The sequence below is a fragment of the Heterocephalus glaber genome, unplaced genomic scaffold (genome assembly GCF_053883595.1).
Source record: "Heterocephalus glaber isolate CG9 unplaced genomic scaffold, H.glaber_assembly_v1.0 deba00001460, whole genome shotgun sequence".
Lineage (NCBI taxonomy): Eukaryota > Metazoa > Chordata > Mammalia > Rodentia > Bathyergidae > Heterocephalus > Heterocephalus glaber.
This window is the reverse complement of record NW_028258307.1, coordinates 1,146,639-1,165,052: the sequence shown is the minus strand read 5'-3', so window position 1 is coordinate 1,165,052 and position 18,414 is coordinate 1,146,639. Positions and strand designations below refer to the sequence as shown.

Here is an 18,414-nt window from a genome sequence, read left to right as displayed (position 1 = left end):
TCTCTCATGGGCCCTTTCTTTCGTGAACATGCATCCTGGTGTCTCTTCCTCTGCTATGGGCAGAACCCTTCAGTCTACAGCAGGCTGCATCCTTATGATCTCACTTAACCTCCTCAACCTCTCTAAAGCCTCTATCTACAAACACAGTTACACGGGGGAGGCAGGGCTTTCCATCTAAATCTGGAGAGGAAGAGAACTCAGCCCATAACCACTACACATTTATTTCATGTTGTGTTATTTTACAGTAAGAATGAGTGTGTGTACATAAAGTAGGCTCAGAGGTCTTCTCTGCTCCCTCCTGAAAGTCCACTAAAACAAAGGAATGAGACCACAGAAACCCAGAAGGAAAAGGAGAATGGGACATGCATAATACACCATTCTTCTAAAATGGGAAGCAGATGGACAGTCCACTGGGGAAAAGCCACAAAGAAGGAAGCAGACTCAAACTAAAATACCAGAAAGTTCACAAAATGAAACACCAGATGCTCTAGAGACCAGCAGGCCGACTGGGACTAGGACAGGGTTGATAACACATCTGACTATAAAGATCAGCCATATTTCCTCTTGCTCTCCTCTAGTGATTACATATGGAAACGGACCCCCTGTTCCTCTGCCAGGCAGACATCTCCAAATCTGCTGTACAGACTCAGCCCTGGGTATAGGGGAAAGGCGAGGGGCAAGCTGCCAAGCCCCTTCCTTCTTTCTTCAGTGCCCTCCCTGAAGCATCCAAACATTACATTTTGGCTCCACAGAGTTAAATAAAAGTCCTTATCTCCAAAGTCTTCCTTGTTCATATCCAAAAACAGTAACAACTAGGTTTGCCCTCTAAAGAAAAGAGATCAAGAAAACCATAGTTGATAACTCCCCTAAAACTAAAGATAAACAGTCCTTGCTGAAGTCCAAGAGTAAGAACACAGAATAAAACGATCCACATCACTATTCTAAAATATATTTGTTAATGACATGCCATGTTCTAATACTACTAGTGGAAATAGAAGAATATACTATGTTCATAGATATTGTTCAGTATCATTAAGATTCAATACAATCCTAATAGCACATTTTTTTTCCCTCAATTGACAAAGAGATTTCAAAATGCATATGAAATGCAAGGGACTCAGAGTAGTCAACACAACTCTGAAAAGTAGTAACATCAGAGAACTTATATGACTTGAAGACAAATTTTTAAATTTACATTATGTGAGACAGCACAGTATGGGCATTGAGACACACCCCAAAACTGGAGCAGACTGAAGCTTGGGAACCAAGACAAGCCAGTAAAGAAAGAAGTCCAACAACAGAACAACTAGAAAACATGCGGGAAAAAACAGATCCATACTTCATATACAAAAAGTAACTTACAAAGGGTCATGACCTGGATTTTACATGGGAAATGCTACAAGAAAACAGGCGACAATTTCTCCACTTCTGTGTTTGGCAACTATCTGTAATATACAACAACAAAAGTACAGTCTGTTAAGAACACAATAAAATGCATTTCACTAAAATTAAAAAGTCCACTCATTAGAAGACACTGTTTCCACAATGTGAAGCCACTGGGAGTGGTGGCACACAACTAATCCCAGCTACTTAGTACGCTGAGGCAAGGGTATTGCAAGTTGAAGGCCAGCTAGGGCAACTTAGCAGATCTTGTTTCAAGAATTGAAAAAAAAAAAATTGTTAAAAGCTGGGGATGTAGCTAGCACTCTTTAAATTCAATTCCCACTTTGAGGAGGAGTGGTGAAAAGACAAACTTAAACTGGGCGGGGCGTGGGGGGGATACTTCCAAAGCAGTATCTGATAAGGAATAATGCGTATCCATTATTCACAGTGCAAAGACACAGAAACAATCTCAATGTCTATCACAGGAAATATGAATAATGAAATGTGATCCATCTGTCTGTCTGTCTATCCCTACCCATCTATCTACCTATCCATCTATGCCACAGTATTATTCAGCCTCAAATACAGGAGGAAAGGCTGACATCTGTGACAATATAAGTGGATCTAGAAGACACTATGGTAAGTGAAGGAACCCAGACACAGAAAAATAAATACTCCCGGACCTTACTCATATGTGCAGCCTAAAATAGGAAAACCCAGAGAAACACAGAGTAGAATGGTGGCTGTGAGGGCTGGGGAGAAGAAAAAGGAGGAAGAGGTAGGTGGAGGGTGTGAAGTTTCTCACACAAGGTGAACAGCCCTGGAAACCGACCAGTCAGCATCTTGCCTCTGGCTAACAGTACTGCGTTTATGCTTAAAATTCGCTAAGAAGGTAGAGTTAATGTTACCTGTTCTTACCATACAATAGTACTAGTAATAATGAAGGTGCGAGAAAATTTTAGGGGGTGATGGACACTTTTGTCCTGCAGAGTATTGATGATTTCAAAGATATAAACTTACCCTCCAACTTTGCAAGTTGTACAGATTAAATATGTGCAGCTTTTTATAAGTCAATCATAAACATTGCACCTGAAGTTTATTCGATAATAAACAACACAACGAAAATATGGGCATGAAATCTGAACAAATACTTAACCAAACAAAAAATAAGCATAAGAAAATCTGGTCAATATCTTAAGTCATTAGAGTGATATAATTTAAAACCACAAGATACTATTACACACCTATGAGAAAGGTTAAAATTACACCCCATCATAACCAGGTGCTGGCAAGCACTTGGGCTGAATCGGGGCTCCCTCTCAAAACTCCCATGATGAATGTCCTACCTCCAAGCACCAAAGAAAGTGACTGGATTTGAAAAAAGGGTCTTTATAGAGGTGACTAAGCTAAAATGAGGCTGATCCTATCTGAGCAGTATCTTTAGGACAGCCAGGAAATGTGGACACAAAAAGAAACACCAGGAACATACGCACCAAGTCAAGACCATGTGGAGAGGTCGCTAGAGGGGCGATATGAACAGCGGGGAGAGAAGGCTCAGAGAAAACCAATCCTGCTGGCACCCTGATCCTGGGCTTCTCGCCTCCAGAACTATGAGAAAGCAAATTTCTGTTACTTAAACCACACGCAGTGTGTGTGTGTGTGTGTGTGTGTGTGTGTGTGTGTGTGTGTGTGTGTGTGTGTGTGTGTGTGTGTGTGTGTGTGTGTGTTATGGCAGCCCTGGCAAGCCAGCATGACAGAGATACGAAGCAACCATAAATTCCCATGCTGCTGACAGGAAGGTAAAATGGAAAACAGTTTGGTAGTTTCTTAAGACTCTGAACATGCCAGAGATGTAAACTCAGTGACAGCACTTGCCTAGCGTGCACAAGGCCCTGGGTTCAAGTTGTAGCATGGGGTAGGATTTAAACAAATCATCCAGCAATTCTATTCTTAGGTATTTACCTAGAAGAAATAGACATATGTCCGCACAAAGACTTGTTGACAAAATGTTCAGAGCACACTTACTTGTAATAATCCCAAACTACAAACAAGAATCCATTAAGAGATGGACAGAAGTGGCCTTTATATTGTGTTTCCATACAATGCAGTATTTCTAACCAATAGAAAGTAATGAACTATTAATACCATCCTAGAAGAATGGATCTGGAAATAATTATGCTGAATAAAAGAAGCCACGTAGAAAAGCTAGTGTACAACTACGTTAACAGAAAATCCCGAAAGTGGCAAACTCTACCAAAACAACAGCAGATCCGCGGTTACCTGGGGATGTGGGATAACGGGGGTGTTACTTGTAGGTGCGTGTGGATAACAGGGCACCACACTCACTGGCGGATTCATCCACTCATTCCATAGCTGACTTGCTGTCAGGTGGGGCCTGGCTGGAAGAGGCAGTCACTGAGGGTGCCCTGGAAGGGTGCATCTCCCTCCCTCCCCAGCTCCTCCCTTCTCTCTGCTTCCTGGCCACCATGACCTGAGCAGCTCTCCTCCTCCTCTGCTGCCCAGGGCCTTCCGCCAGGTTGAGGCTGTTTCTGCCTTTGAGCCAAGCAATTGAAACTTTTGAAACTGCAAACCAAAATAAACCTCTCCTCCTTTAAGTGCTGGGCACTGGGTAATATGTCTCAGCGACGCAAAAGTGACTAGGACAAAGGGGATTGGGAAAATAAAACTTAGAGGAGGGAGCTATTTGGAGTGAATGTTTATGTAGCCCCTCAACTTCAAACCTTCAAATACTAACCACCAAGCTGGGCGCATGGTGTACCCCTCCGAGGCCAGCACTCTGGGAGGCTGAGGCAGGAGAATCAAGCTTGAGGCCACCCTGGGCTACATAGTGAGACCCTGTCTTAAAAAAAGAAAAAACAAAGCAGAATCCAACCATGCTGGCACCCTGAGCTTTTTCTCCAGCTTCCAAAACTGTGAGAAATGTTGTGGAAATCATCCAGTCTGTACTAACTTGTTAAAACAGCTTGAAGTGACCAAGAAAAGAAACGACAGGTATGTTAATTATCATGATTGTGGGTCTCGTGGATATGTAAATACATATTTGAAAGATATTTACACTTCACATGTGCGTAGTTGTCATGTCAATTAAACGTCAAAAAAACTTTAAAAACTTAAATATGCACATACACACTTAAAGTTAAAATAGCAAAAGGGAAAAGTGACACAAAAACATCAGTCAATATTTTAATAAAACTCTTACGCCTTGACAGAACAAGTTTAGTTGAGACACAACTACATACTCAACTAACTCTAACTCTACAGCACAAAAAGAGAACTGCTACTCAAGAAACACGTTAGACTAATAAAAAGAACATCTTAATAAATCATAAAGAGAAGAGAGCTGGGCGTCATGACCCAGGCCTGTAATCCCAGCAATGGAGAGGCTGAGGCAGGAGAATCACAGTGAGGTCAAGGCCAGCCAAACTACACAGTGAGACCTTATCTCCAAAAAGTAAGTAAACAATAAAAAGGAAGAAAGCATCCTTCGAGCATTCCAATCATAACGCAGTAATTTATACCAAAAAACACCACCAAAAAGCCCTATCCTACTAGAATTTCACATACTCTCTCATGTGTGGCTATCAGGTCAAAGGTGAAATTAAAAATTATACACTATCTAGAGAATTATAAATAAAAACGAGGTCAAAATCTAGACATAATTATTAAACCTATAACCCGAGGTTTATAGTTCTTAAACCTATTACTAAATTAAGAAAGCAAATAAATGCATATGCATATAAATGAAGTCAGAAAAAAATGAATTTAGAAAATGAAAGGAGAGAATTAATAGTAACTGAAATACACACACAAAAAGAGTAGAGCCAATAAACCTGAAGAGTGTTATCTCTCATACAATTCAATATAATCACTCACTATCACACTACTCAACATTTAGGAGAAACCATCAATGCACAAAACTGAAAAGGAGAACACAGGAAAGGTAAAAAGAATTACAGTATAGGAAATTTTTCTTAACTCAATGTTCATAAATCTGAGAATAGGGTTCAAATGAACAAACATTTGAAAACAATAACCAGCAAAACTGACTTAATTTGTAAAACATTTCCTGGTAAGCCTGAGTAAAATAATGCCTTGGAAGGAACTGAGTAAACTACAATCCCAAAATCAGTCCAAATGATTCCATTAATGATCGTTCTGTCACCAGGGAACAGATCACTCTAAAGCTATTTAAAATCCTCCTGCCAACAGATAAAACTTGTCAATTCCTTTTACAAAGAATAATATCAAAACACATTGAAAAAGAAAAACCAAAGACACATCATTTATGAAAACTAATGAACACTCAAAATTACATGCAACAGAAAGGATGCAGCAGTACATTAAAGAAATATTATACCTTATCAAGGATTTCACTCCAATTACAAGATAAAAAGAACCCTATTCACACTTCTAAAACAATGATGAATCCCCTTGTATATGGGATATAAAAGATGCTTCAAAGTAACTGGAAGACAAGACTTTCAGTGAATCAAAAGGGTCAATACTGCTAAGTAGCCGATTCATACCAATGTGACTGATGTCAACAAAATCCTAAATAAAAATCCCAATATATTTACTTTGTAAACTTCAAAATGATCTTAAAGTTCAATCTGATGAATAAACAAGACTGACCAGAAAATTCAATCAGATATTAAACAAATGTATGGATATACTAGCATGGCACAGAATTTTATAAACCTAACAGAATGAGTAAAATGCACCAGATAAACAATAGCAAATTATTAACAAGGAAGTGAAGGAATCTGCTAGTGCAAGTGTAGTTAGACATAATCACTTTATAAAAAGTGTTTGCTGGTATCTAATAAAACTGATCACAAGACTATGCAGAAGAGAAAAAAGAAAAGCCAAATATAAATATCAAAGAAAATAACAGGGCAAAAAGCTAAACCAAACATAAAACTGTTAAAGTAGATGAAAGACTTTTATCAAAATAAAGGAAGACATAATATAGCAATTTTCCTCCTAGAACCACAGCCAAGACAAGTTTTGTGTGTATGTTCATCAAGACAGAAATCCAAGTACAGTCATGGAAGCACTATTCCTAGTACCTAGAAACTGGGACAACCCAAACACCCACCAGTAGTAGAATGGGGAAGAACAGTAAATAGTACATTCATACAATAGAAGGATACATGAGAAAGAACAGCCTACAAAACAACTGGCTGAACCTCAAAAACAATACTGAGCTACAGGAGTAAGGCATCGAAGCGTCTGTATGATTCTTTATGACTGCATTCAGATAAAGTTTACACACAGTTGAAAATCCTCTAAGGTGCTAAAGTGAGGGTCAGGGTTCAATCTTGGCTGTACTGGGAGAGGAGGATTCTGTTAGTGCCTAGGGTTGCTAGGTGGTTTTCTATGGCTCAGGTTTCTTGATCTAGGTGTGGTTACAACTGAATGATTACTTTGTCAAATTCACTGAGTTAAATAGATATATTTGCATGTATATGTTTTAAATTGTAAACATTATAAAGGAAGGTATGAAAAATAGAACAGAGTTCAGAATATGCAAATAAAACGAAGTACTTAAGTATAGCACGTAGTTTATACATGTGGCATTTCAAATCAGTGCTAACAAATGGTGCCAAGCTAATTCTGTAGCCTTATGGGTAAACTTACATTTTTCTTTTAAAACCAAACTGAACAAAAAGAATTCCAATTGGGTCAAAGAAATAAATATAGAAAATGAAAATATCAGAAAAAGGTGAATTTCTTTTGTCTACTCATGAAGTAGGAATGATTTATGAAACTTTGTACCAAACCCAGAAAATCACACAACACTAACAAATTTTTAAAACGTCTACAGAGCAAAAGACACATATACCACCAACCACTCATACACATGGTTGAAAGAGAAAGAAAAAAATCTACAACATATGAACTAAAACTTCTCTTCCCTAATATGCAAAGGGCTCATAAATAATTAGAAATATGAGAAAACATGACTGAAATACAAAAAAATTAAAGCGGCCATAAACCATAATTATTCAAATTCAATTAAGAACTACAAGTTAATATAAATGTCTTGGCTATCAGATTAAAAGACTTAATTGTACTTCCTTGAAGAAAATATAAATTTGTTTTTGTTTTTTATCTTTATATCCTGAAGTCCAGAAATATTTATCCTAATATATATATTTATCCTAATATATATATATGTATATACATATTTTTTTTTTTGTACCAGGGATCAAACTCAGGACCTTGCGCTTGCAAGCCAGGCAGCGGAACCACTGCGCTAAATCCCTGGCCCAATCCTACTGAATATTAAAAAAGGTGCAAAAGGTAAATATATATGGTACCAAGAAACCTTTTGCATTCATGAAAAATTAGAAGTCAAATGTTTTCAGTAAGAAATTGTTTTAACAAATCATGGTACAATGTAATATACAACACAATGCATTTGCACACAAACATTTAATATAAGCAGAACTACATAATATAGAAAGATATGCAAGATGTTAAATTAAAATATCAAACTGTAAGATAATATAAAGTGTAATTTCATTTCTCCAAAGTAAGAGCATAAAAAAAAATAGGGGACCAGTCAACAAGCCTTCAATAAAGGTAATTTCTGTGAGGACAAAGTTAAGGGGAATTTTCACTTTCTGTATCTTATATGTTGAGAATGTTCCTATATTTGAAATCATTATGTACACTTTTGTAATATGAAAAGCTATATAAAAAATTAACAAAATGAAAATATTTCAAGAAGGCTCATGCTCCAAAATTTAAAACCTGCTGTTGTTTTATCTTTTGTGTATAAAACATATGCAAAAAAAAAGGAGAAATTAACGTGACTATACAAGAGTCCATCCCCCCTAAGTTTTGCTTACTTCTTCCCGATTCCACTCTATTTCTTAAGTGGAAATATTTGACTCTGAAAAAGGGGAATTAGAATGAGCTCTTCAAATTCCTTCTGATCTTGAAATCTGCTTTTTTCCCTTCCCTTTTCTCCTTTCTATCTCCTTCAATCACAGTAATAAAGAGCTGCATTAATCATTGTACTCAATGACATTTTGTTATCTTTCCTTAATTCAAAATTAGTGTTAGTTTCTCCCAAAGAAAAAAGAAATCCTCTTCTCTTTTGTAAGCATTCCTTACTAAGTGCCCATTACCTACAATCTTCAGGATATTTTTCCAATTTGTGCTTTTTTTTCCTCCAATGATATAAATATCCACTGCATATTTGGAAAAGTTTTCTTCCCCTCAATTGTCTACTAGTAAAACATTTTTCTAGTAGTAAAAGTAAGCGAGACATGATTGTCTATTTTTCCCCCCAGTGCTGGCGATTGAACACAGGGCCTTGCACATGCTAGGAAAAAACTATCACTGAGGCGTATCCTCAGCCCATTGTTTCCTAATTTTCAATTATATGTTTACTGAGCTTTAATCCAAGTTGATGAATATTAATAAAAATAAATCACACACCACCACATTTTGACAGGTATACATGTATATAAAAAGCCACTGCATTTCAAAATATTTAAATGTACTTGGAAAAGTATTCTACAGGACTGCAGGTAATGGTATAAGAGCAAGGAACTTGAGCATAATTTACTATGATTTTCTAACATTTAATCACGGCAAGACTTTAATCTTGGCGCATGCTCAGTAGGAAGAATGTAATATTCTTGCTGCATACATACGATGTGACATCATAAAGCTTGTGCTAAACCATGAAGCACTGTCAGCAAAAGCAGCAGAGGCACATTGAGACGATCCTCTTAAGTGAAATAAACAGGAAACGCATGTGTAAACACCGAATAGTTTCTCTAGTGTGAGAACCTGAAAGTGTAAATAAGGACTAAAAGGTATAATAGATAATGTGAAATAGGAAGAAAGGGGGAAAGGGGAAGGGGAAGGGGAAGTGGGAGAGGTAGGGGAAAGGAAAGAAGGGAATGGAATTAATATGAGAAAATGGAAAAATGGAAACAAAGTCTTTGTAAATAGGGAGGGATGGAGGGGTTGAAGGGAGGGCAGGGGAAGGGGGAAAAATAAGAACCAAGAGAGATTATGTAAAGGTGCAAATTTCCGATGATGAATGTCATCGTACTGTATACCTAAAATGAACCAATAAAATAAAATTAAAAAAAAAAAAGGAGCAGAGCAATCTGGAAGTGGGTTCAGAACAGACAGCCTATCTTCTTCTTTCCCAGAATTTAGACCCAAGATCCATGTGACACTCTCAGCCAATAAAACTATTTCTACATTTGCTCAGGCTTTTTCAATACATTCACATTGCCTTCAGCTGCACATTTTTCCCCTTTAAAAAGCCCATTATGGGCTGGGGATTTAGCTCAGTGGTTCCGCTGCCTGCGTCACAAGCACAAGGTCCCAAGTTTGATCCTGGTACCAAAAAAAGCCCGTTAGGAGTCAGCCTTCAAACGTTCCTAATGGCTCTCAATCAGCCAGGAAGGACGATTACTAAGCCTGCACTAACACTGCAATTCTGGCTATGCATACGCAAACAAGGTCATTCATTATCTGAGCACCTAGGGAACCAAAGGGAGGCGCAACTGGGTCAAGATAGCACAGAAAAAGGGAAAAAATGGAAATTAGCTTATTAACAAAGTACTATAAAAACAAAAGGCTTTCTCTCTCGATTTATATTGAAAGTATACATAAGGTTTTGCTGAAGTACCCAGAATTCACATAGTATCTTAAGAATCTTTTCCAGTAAGCTGCAGGATAAAGTACTGGCACTAACTAGTGATATCGGGGATGGGATAGGGGCTTGGGGAAACTTCTGAAGACCCAGGGCTCTGCTGATCCACAGTGGTCCTCCCTCAAATACCCTGCAGAAGCCCTTAGGTTCCCAACTCCAAACACACTGCTGGTGGTACCAATATCGCTCAAGGTTCAACACACTTCTAAAGCTAAACTAGTATTGTTTTCTTAAGACTGAAATCTAGATATAAAATCACTGGAAGGACAGGGGAAGGCGGAGACGAAAATGCACACCAGCACTAAAGAGTAACTTGTCCTCACCGAACTTTTTCCTAATAAATATATACTTCAAACAAAGACTCTCACTTGTATTTACTGAGTAACACCATTAGGGTTAACACCGTTACTGGCTGTGGAGGCGAACACCTGTGATCCAGCTATTGGCTGAGGCAGGATCAAAGCTGCAGGCAGGGCTGGTGAATGCAGTGAGACCCTGTCTCAAAATTTAAAAAGCTCAATGCTCCCTGCGTTCAATCCCTACTACTATCAAACAATAAAGGAAAGGAAGAAATACTGCTTTAGCTCACTGATCTATTTTTATATAGCAAGGGACTAAAATTAACTTAGCAAACAGCCAAAAATGACAATCTGCTTCTCAACTAGATATTGAAAACGTTTTTTCTAGGTATTCCTTTCAACCACCATTATAAACAAATATAATCATCCAGTCACAATTCCCCTGATGATAATTTTCCTAAGCAAACTGTTTTTACTACCCATAGTTCAGCAAAACATTACTGGGTCACAGGAGCTTGAACGCTGGCCAAACTCAAGCCGGCAGAACTGTCAGCTAGGGTGAGGAGCGCACCAACAGGGGTGGGTGTGCACTCCTTCATGTTCTGACCACAAGCACACAATCAACACAAGAGTGACGCTAACAACATCTTACTATTCGGAAGACTTTAATTACTAATTTTAAAATTACAATTAGAATACAGTGAGATTGTTCTCCACGATCCACAGAATTACAACTGCCAACTTCAGTTTAATGAATGAAGAAACTCAGTCGGTATGAAAATAACCACTATTCCGCCGCCTGCCTCCCAGGTGCAAGGTCCCGAGTTCGATCCCTGGTACCAAAAAAAAGAAAGAAAAAGAAAATAACCACTACCAAAATAAAAAGAAAAAAAACTACATGGACAACCGAGTTCAGTATTTACAGTTCCCTTAGATAGCTATTCTTAGTTGACCCAAATAAACCAATTTACTGGGTCAATAGGGAGCATGCAGAAACAAAGGCCTCTATGAGAAATGCAGAAACATGAGACTTCTTGCATGCAGCATGCATAACATGCAGAGCAAAAATTTCTGCACATCCAACCAGTTTCAATAGGTCAGACACCTTTAGGTTTGGAAGTTCTTACTGCTGCTATTCAGAATAAAAATATCTAAATACAGCTTAGAAACTTAAATACTATTACTAGAGAAGAATCCACATGAGAGTAATAATTGGTCTATAAGGTGGTCTTTTGTTCATTCAGAGTCCTGACACAAAGGCTATAAAGTACAACATATTTTTTTAAATATCTAAAAGACAAAGAACAACTTTCTTTTATTTTTTTTTTACAACTTTCATTTAATGGGTTGCAATATATGATGAACAAAGGATTGGTTTTTATGGGAGGTTTTTCCTCCACTGGTGGTAGAAGCGAGAGCCATCTAATTCTTACTTGAACAAGTGGCTTTCTAACGACGCCATAATGGACTTTCCATTCTTTCACGGACTCACGCCAAAAGCCTCAAGAGGTATCCTGGACTCCTTCCACTCAAACGAACACTTCCAATCCACCAACAAATCCTGCTGCCCCTTTCCTTCAAAAGAGTTCGAGATTCAAACTCCTTTCCCCCTATATATCATGGGGTATAGCCAACACCCTACCCTTCTGGACTATACAAACATCCTAAGCAGTCTGTCTGCTTCCAAGCCTGCCCTCCAAGATCAGTCCCAACATAAAACTCAACACACTTCTTTCAAATTGATGAATGTAGTAAAGAGGCTGGCCTGGCCCAAAGACAGGCCTGGGCTTTGCCTGGACTTGCAGGGCTTCTGTGTCACACCTGACAGAAGTGTCCCTGCTGAGGGAATGGGCTGGCCACACTGGACCTCAGGGAGGGCTGGCCAAACGGCCCTAGGGTGGAAGCTAGCCCTGCCAGAAAGACAAACGTGTGACTTAGGGTGGCAGTTCTGGCTCCTGGTTATCAGGGGACCTCAAGACTTGAGTTCAACTTTTGGGCAATTAGCTGAGCAAGCAACCCTAAAAGTCCTAATAAATTCAACATGGGATGCAGAAGCTCAGGAGACCATCCCTGGTTGGTGACACCCCATTTGCACTGTCACACACCAGTTCTGGGAGGGCAGCTCACCCTGACTCCATGGAAGAAGAGAACTGAAGATTCACAACGGAACCTCCCGGGCTCTGCCTCACATCTCTCTTCTTTTGGGTGACTTTGATCTGCATCAAAATCCTCCTTTTTCCCCCCAGTGCTGGGAATCAAATCCAGGATGTCAAGCTGGCTGGGTAAGCACTGAGCTACACTCCTATGCCCCAAATTCTCTTTAAAAAACCCTAACCAAGAGTATTACAGCTCTCACAGTAAGTTCTCAGTTCTTACAGCAAATCTTCACACCCGAAGGCAGTTGGCAAACCTCGCAAACTACACAGGCGAGGGCAGAAGTGAGAGCAGTCTTGGCTAACTCTGAAGAGGTATCCCCTGGTGTGTTTTTGTAGTTTTCTTGAAAATTAAGTGATACCTACAATACTCTACATGTATTGTCCTTTTCTGTGGGGAGCTCCCCTTCCTATATTTAAGGTGACCGGATCTACTAAGGTCTATCCTCCCAGCACTGAAGAGGAAACAAAAGTACCCTCCGGTCTGTCCTTTCTTGCCCTTTGCAGGCGCCATTATTCCCCCAACAGTCTCAGCACAGTAGACTGCAATCCTTTAGACTCAAAACTGAATTCTAAAAAAATTCTACCAGTCTCATGTATCTGCTACATAAAATTTCTACTCCTCCTGGGAGAGAAAGCCAAATCAAGGGATACAAAAGGTTTTCGAGGAACACAGCCCTTGTTTATCTGCGCAGCATCAGAGGTGAACACAAAGCGGAATCTAGTCAGGCCCCTGGTGTCACCCTGAGGCCCCTGCTTGCCAGTCTTGATGTTTCACCCTCCCGGGAACCGTGCTCATGCCACAGGCTTATTGTATTACTCAAAAAGACTGCAAGCTTGGCTTGGCCACAGTCACCATAGTCTTCCTGCCTTGCTTCAAGCTTCCAGATGTTTAGCGGGACTGACTATTATTTAACATTTGGGCAGACTGAATTCTCTTGCCTGACCAGTTAATTGAGGGCCAAGAATTCCAGAGTGGTACGTTTAACACTGAAAGGAAAAGAACTGCTCTTAATTCAGTATGACTGAAGGCTCTGTAATTTGAATATTTTAAAATCTCAATGTATAAAGAACACCCTCCCAAGAGGGGAAAGAAAGGTTTCACAGTAGCTGTGTATGATCTTTAGGATAAGGAGTCTGATGGAGCCCAGGGTCCTGGAATGGGATCGAAAACAGGCTGCTGCACAGACTCGGCTCGCCCTGGACAACCACAGCGGTCTCGCTGTAGAGCTCCAGAGTTCGCACTGAGCCGGCAGCCTGGCAGTTTGCAGAGCCCACCAGGGAAGCTCACAGCCTCTGCCCTTCGCTCAAGCCCCCACCAGCCTCTTTCCCCCTGCAGCCCACTGAGTCAATGCTGATCTCGGGAGACAGCTTCCTGGCATCCCAGCACTCTCTCCTGCTGTCCCTGCCTGGCTTGGGCTCCCACGCTCTTCTCCAGATTCTGCAGAACTCTTACCAGAGAAGTCTCCTGGGGTGGTCACCCACAAACGAGGCCACTTACACACACACACTCCACTTTGACAGCTTCAACTGTGAGACCAACTACTCCTGTCCAACGCGTCTTCTCCACCGGGCCGGATGCTTGAGCAGGGGACTCGCATGTTTCTTCCTCATTACCGTGTCACAGTGCTTTGCATATTTTTGCTAAATGAGTGAGTCCAGAAGCATAATACGTACTGACTCTGAAGGTTTCAAAGTTTATTATCAATACAAATTATGTACTGTAATTTTTGTAAAATTTCCTTGCAAAATTATCAAAGGAAAATGTTTCTTTAAAATGAGAATTGTTCATAATTATAACACAACAGTTTTTCAACAATAAAACTTCAGGAGAGCTTTTGAGTATCTGAGTAAGTCTGTTTTCACTAAGGATTTAGAAAAGAAAGAATATATATGCAAAAGTGATAACTGCCTAATGAAGTTTCATTTTAAATTAATTTCCAAAGTCAATTAATATCATGCCCAAAGGGCTTTACAACCATGAACAAAAAAATCTCCTTTTGTTAAGCATAGGGTCAACCCTATGTTCAAATGTGGTTTATTTTAAAGCAGGAATAATTTTTCTCATATTCAATTCTTTTATAAATAGTATCTATCTGGTTAGAAATTAACAGTTAACCCTGTGATCTAAGCTGAATGAAAAAAGGTCACCATAAAAATTAGTCCTCTTCATGGCACACAGTTAAAAGTTATTAGGAAGAAAACAGGTGTGGATGTACTAAGTATGCAAACAGCTCGATTCGTTTCTAAAGAAGAACCAACCTGTCTAGAACAAACTAAGCTACACAGACTAGCTTCACTTCCCCAGCACCCTGAGCAAATTTGACAATGGAGCCTGCAGCCCCAAAGCATGAGAAAAAGCTGCAGAATTTCCCACATTACATATAGTTTGTATCCTTCTATACATGTGTTCTACATCCTTAGTGACCTCAACCAAGTTCATCAAGAGCATAGATACGCTGATACTCCTATCACTAAAACTTAGCAAAGACCTTAAATATATACTAAAAGTAGGAGTTAAGTAAGTAGTGTGAATACAGTAACAGCAAAGTCAAAGTTAGGCCACAGCCGAACTTACCTGCCAGCCAACTCTTAAGATTTACGTAAAACTGATCATTCTAAACAGAGCACACACTGGCAATGAAGCGCCAATTAGACTACACAGTCTCTCTCCTAATGCAACAGAGGGAGACCTACTTCACGTTAGATCAGCCCTTCCACCTTCTCAGGAGCCTGATTTCAATCAGCTGCTTCCCTTTTCTTCCTCCACTGGTGCCTGGCTTTCATTAAACACACATGTCCTTCCCAACTCAGCTAGAGGAAAAACTCTGGGTCTTCCTTATCATTTCCAGTCTCTCACTCCCAATCCCCTTCATCAAAATGGGAAGCCTGCAATTCTCTCCCACCTACTCATGTACATACAGATACAAGCAGGAAATTATTAATCCACAAAACTAAAGGTGAAAGTATTTATGTACAAATTACTAAACAATCATTTAAACATTTTACAATTTACAGACTGAGAAACTTATTCAGTTCTCTTTCCACTCCGCCTTCTCCTCCCTCGCCCACTGTACATCTAGCTCACCTCCCACTCTATCACTGCGCCTACGTCAGAATCCTCACCAATTAGAAACCAAACGGTGCATTTCTGCCCAGTCTTTGTGGTTTTATTCCCTCTGCTTAGACTGCTTCTCGACCTTCTGCTGATTTAATAGCTTGCTCATTCTGCAAGGCCAATGCTAAGGGACAGCTCTCTCCAGCCCTCCCAGCCCTCTCACCTGAAATGAAACCATCCCCTTACCAGTGCTCCTCTGATACTTTGCTCAGAGTTCCCCTGGGGCGAGCGACATAACATTCTCTATATCCTTCACTGCCTTTCTCTTCAACTGGGCTGAATTCCTGGAGGATAGACACTGTTTTAATCTAAGTCAACAGAGTTTAAAACACCTGTGAAATGTCTAAAGTTGTATACAAAATCTATGTCTTAATGTTTCAGGAGAAAAAGTCTTTAGCCGCTAACACTTTGTAAGAGAGGACTGACCCCAAAGAAGTTAAAAATTACCCTTCCTCAAACCAACACGCACTTGACATTCATTAAGTGTTAAAATGTCATCAATACAATGCTAAGCAACTGGAGAGTGATAAATCAGTTTCTGTGCCAGGCAAGACAACAAAGCCTGGAGTTCAACAGTAATGCCACCACGTTGGCTTTTTACGGGCAAATGAATCATGGTAAAGTAAGATGCTGACTAGGGGGAAGTGGGCAAAAGGCAAGGGAACACTTCTGGGCCATTTTTACAACTTTTCTGTAAACCTAAAATTATTCAAAAGTAAAAGGTTTAAGAGTCTCTCTGGACATAGTTACAAACCTCTAAGATTCTTAGTTTCCAAACACCAAAGAATTGTTAGCAAACAAGACCAACTGTCCAATCTTCATTTATGTAACATGAACATGTCAGAAGGGTGTTATACTCAAACTAAAGCAAAAATCTGAGTCCATTATAATTATAAAAATTATAAAATTACAACTTGTAACTCAGTGATTGGCATTTATTTCTTAATAACAAATCTTCCAGAGTGAAACTGATGACTTCAAATTTGAACCACCCAATGGCTCTACTCATGCATGGCCTTGGGCAAGGTACTGGGACAGACAGAGGAGGGAAAGGGCAGGCAGACAGCGCGGAGACAGGGAAGGGCAGAGCTATGAAACGCGGAGATGACAGACATGGCTTATCCTTTTCAGCTCTACACTTACATTCAAACACATCAATTGCACAAGCGTAGGCGGTGATGAACCAGGGAGGGAGGGAATGATTTGCAGAACACCAATCCCACCACAGTGAACCTTGCGGCTTCCCCTTCCTGTAACACAGGATCCAACTGTCAGCAAGTGGTAGATAATGTGGTTAAAAGCACAGGTCATGATGCTGAACTGCGTGTTCTGAAACCCAGCTACCACTGTCCAGCTGGACAATGCTGGACAAATCAGTGACCTCCTAGGGCCTCAGTTTCCCCCTTTGTGAAATGTACGTATCTTGTGGGTTGGGTGTGGTGTTCAAATGAGTTCATAAATGCCAGCTACTATGATTGTGCACTAAATATCACCAGCTATGTACTCAGTTCCCTGAGCCCTCGCAGACTGGCCTCTCTTTTCTGAAAACTCTTGAGGAAGCAGTCACCAGAGAGTAACAGATATTATCTTGGATCTACTTGATCTACTGTGCATGATTTAAGCAAATCATTCTCACACCTGGGTTTACTGCTAATAATGTATTCTGTATAACCTACAAGTAACATCCATGCTTCAGTGTGTGAACGCCTAGGACAAACGCCAACCCAGACTGCAACAGAGGACAGTCACCCACCTCACATCCCGCTTCTGTCTGGCTCTCAGTTGGCCTCATGTTCTAAGGGACACTGGGCCGGTCTCCACATCTGGATCAACGCATCAGCATCATGCCCGAACATTCTCAGTCTCCAACCCAACCTCACTAAACCAGAGGCGCTGGCCCAGGGTCCAACAAGCCATGCTTTAACAAGTTCTCTAGGTCAGCTGCTAGAGATCCAGTCAGGGAAGCTCCGAACTAATAATGGTAGTTGTACAGCTTTGTCACTAGGAAGGCACTGCCCAGGAAGCACAGCTTCTGGGGTAGTTTGCTTACTCTTAAAAATGAACAAAGGGATCCTGCCTGCCTTGGCCTTCTGATGTTGTGCAATGGTGATGCGATGCTCAGAATGCTGCAGCTACCACATGACCCTGGAGGCCAAGCTGAACACACGTGTGGCAGGCTGAGTCCACGACATGGTCAGGCCAGTAAAATAACTAAGCAGGGATTCACCCTACCCAGGGGATCTCTTGAGATTTGAGATAATATCACACTGTGTCAAGTGTAAGAAAGACTTATCAATGCAAAGGTGCATTATTATTTTATGAGTCATCAAGTTAATGCTGCCATCCTAACTGAAATGCCCTTCACTTAAATATTCCATGTCTCAATTTCAGGAATGTTCAAATACAAAGAAATGTACATCTTGGAATAAAAAACAGTAAACTGCTTAAGCCAGATGAATAGTTTTCTGGTTTTGCTAAAAGTATCTCCATTGATTTGTTGAGGATATTCTGTTCCATTTTGGGTATTCATTAAGATGCAGAGGACGCGAAACACTGGAAAGAACAGTGGGGGATCTTGAAATATAAAGAGAAAAAGTAAAGCCAGGTGGGATAACGCACACCTGTAATCCCAATGGTGGGAGGCTGAGGCAGGAAGATCTCAAGTTCAAGCCCAGGACTTAGCAAGACCCTGCCTTAAAAAATAAAAATAGGGGGCCGGGGCTGTAGCTCAGTGGTTCTGGTGCCTGCCTT

At 40.2% G+C, this 18,414-nt stretch overlaps 1 protein-coding gene and 1 long non-coding RNA gene across 2 annotated transcripts in view; both read right to left on the bottom strand.

The window, feature by feature from the left end:
* Positions 1 to 18,414, bottom strand: part of Xkr6 (XK related 6) — a 234,740-nt gene that overhangs the window by 182,563 nt on the left and 33,763 nt on the right. The window lies entirely within an intron of this gene.
* Positions 1 to 18,414, bottom strand: part of LOC147826863 (uncharacterized) — a 76,219-nt gene that overhangs the window by 25,374 nt on the left and 32,431 nt on the right. Inside the window, exon 1 of the long non-coding RNA XR_015453347.1 lies at positions 1 to 18,414. This exon is cut by the window's left edge and continues 18,828 nt beyond it; it is cut by the window's right edge and continues 32,431 nt beyond it. This is a non-coding gene — a long non-coding RNA (uncharacterized LOC147826863).